General features: G+C 39.9%; 1 pseudogene; it reads right to left on the reverse strand.

The window, feature by feature from the left end:
• Positions 1 to 1,216, reverse strand: part of LOC124887785 — a 14,114-nt pseudogene extending 12,898 nt beyond the window's left edge.
• Between the last annotated feature and the right edge of the window lie 1,284 nt (positions 1,217 to 2,500).

Genomic DNA, 2,500 nt, shown 5'->3' on the forward strand with positions numbered 1-2,500 from the left:
GAAATCTTGCTTCTAGCTTTGGGCACCTCTGACATAAACAAAAATAGTGTATATACAAGGCTAGCCTTTTCTCTCAAGCGTCTTGGTATTGGATCCGCTCTTCTGTTAACATGAACATGAATTAGATTCTATTCAAATTCTTTATTCTTAAGAAAATCCCCCACCCAAACAATTCTTAAGACCACCTAGCTCTCTCAAATGAATTCTACTCTTTCTGCTTTCGAGGTACACCGGGGGCAAAATCTTTTCCCCACTAAGATATGCATCTTTATGGCTATATCATCCTGAAGATAGATGTGATGGGAATAAATGGCATTTAGAAGTGTTACTGACTTAACATTTAGGTTTTGGCATAACAAAGCTTGCACTGTCTTTTCGCACTTAGGCACACAGCATGCCATTGGTAATGATTCTACTACGGTGCCACAAATTCACAAGCTGATCCTAAGTAATTGTTGTTGTTCATTGGATTCCGGAGGAACTACTTCGTTAGGATTGGGGAATTGCTGTGATTCTTCCTGAATAGCCTGGATTCTCCCGTTGAGAGTTACTTAGAAAGTATTACCTAAACTTTTCTGACTGAATATGATAAAGCCTATAAAATATAGAGCTACTATCATTTCTTCATTATAAATTGAGATCTTCTTCGGACTTGATGCACAAATAGATAGAATAGCAGCAAATAGCATCTTTCTAGCCTGCATATTCGTGGAACTCAATCTCATTTAGAAAACTTGATCTCTATCTTTCAGCAACTGAATGGGAAGGGGTTTAAGAATAAGAAAGGACTGACGAATCGGATGCGCTCGCCCAGCGAGAAAGGCCCTGACCCTGCCAACCAAGTATCAAAAAGAAAGAAGAGAAAGGAAGGAGAAGAGAACTTCATATTTTTGTAACTCTCTAGGAGTCATCTTTAACCTTGAATGCTATTAATAGATTCTACAGCAATAGTCCCTCAGACTCGAAAAGTAATAACGAAAATAGCTAACCCAATAGCAGATTCCGCAACTGCCACCATTGGAACCAATGAAGCAAATAATTGACCCATCATATCATCCGAAGAAACAAAAAATACCAAAAAGTTCAAATTCACAGCTAATAACATTGATTCAATTGGCATTGACATAATAGGAATATTTCGTCTATTAAGGAGGATTCCCCGAATACCTGAAATAGAGATAATCATAGAAAATGTGAAATATTTGATAGGATCCATTTCGGGAACGTAGAATGGTTGTGAAATTCAAATGTGAAACAATACATCAGCTCTTCTACTTGAAATATCCTTCAATTATGGATATGGAAGAAATCTTCTTTTTTATACTCATGTTTCCCCTCCCATCGCGCTCCGCCGATTGTTATGCTCGTGTTAACCAAGCCCTCAAGTGCCGTAAATTAGCCCTAGGGACATTGGGTTTGTTGGTATTATAGGCAACTTTGCTGGCGAAGCAGTCAATAATCATTGCGACCATCTCACTTGGTGATGGAAGTTCACCCAAGTTGTGGTGCCATAACCTTCGAACTAGGCGTGCCTTCTCCGATTCAATCAGGGGGATAATCTATTCGGCCAAGCGATCTTTTTGTTCTTTAATCTTGGCCAATTCAAGTTTATCCAAGGCTTTTTCAATCTCGGACCGATCCCCTGGCTCTTCTTCAGCTGCGGGAAGGCTTGGTTCTGTCAAAGAGCTAACACCTACTCTAGCGCCCTCACCTGATCCTGAGCTTGAGGCCCCCGCCTAAAGTTCTGACCCTTACTTCAAGCTCTGCTCTGGGAGAATGGCCCCACCTGATGTGATCGACGTTGCATTTCGACCTGTTCGTGCTGCGGAGCGAACACCTACTTTGAGGAGAAAGAAATCTTTTCCTAAAGTAAAAGTGAATTCAAGCCGGTACATTATAAATAAAAAGAGAGGCTACGGTTTCTTGCTTATCTATGGAATATTACATTATTACTGGCCTTTCCAAAAATGCATTTTATTGTTAGGAAATAAGGGACACTGTGACTCTCCCCCTTTATGTGTTCTATATCAAAGTCAAAGAGGGTCTTGACATCTTTCTTAAGGGTTTCTTTCAACACCTTACAATTTGCTCTCATCAGGAACCTCTAGTGTTGGATGTAGATTCTGAACTTTAGGATGGACTTCACCGCTTTTTTTTTTATTTTAAAGGGAAAGAGGAAGCCCCGAACGTCAACATTTTTGATGAAGACTAAGAAGATATTTCCCAATAGCGGTCCTCCTTTTGTCAAAATTATAGACCAGGTATTTATTCCTCTCCTTTTTTCAAGTTCTACTGCACCCTTCGGTCAAGTAAACCAAGCTCACAGAAAAAAGGAAATCTTTTACACCGATGTATCATACTCTCTCGACCAGGTCATCATAAGAAAATACTGAAAAATCTTTCCAAAGTGAGTGAAGGAGGGAAGGCACGCTACAACTAACATAACAGCCAGCTAAAAAAATGTTAGCTAGCTAGGCTAGCGTGCAATGGCTTTCTCTGA

Source organism: Capsicum annuum, chromosome 10, assembly GCF_002878395.1.
Source record: "Capsicum annuum cultivar UCD-10X-F1 chromosome 10, UCD10Xv1.1, whole genome shotgun sequence".
NCBI classification, from domain to species: domain Eukaryota; kingdom Viridiplantae; phylum Streptophyta; class Magnoliopsida; order Solanales; family Solanaceae; genus Capsicum; species Capsicum annuum.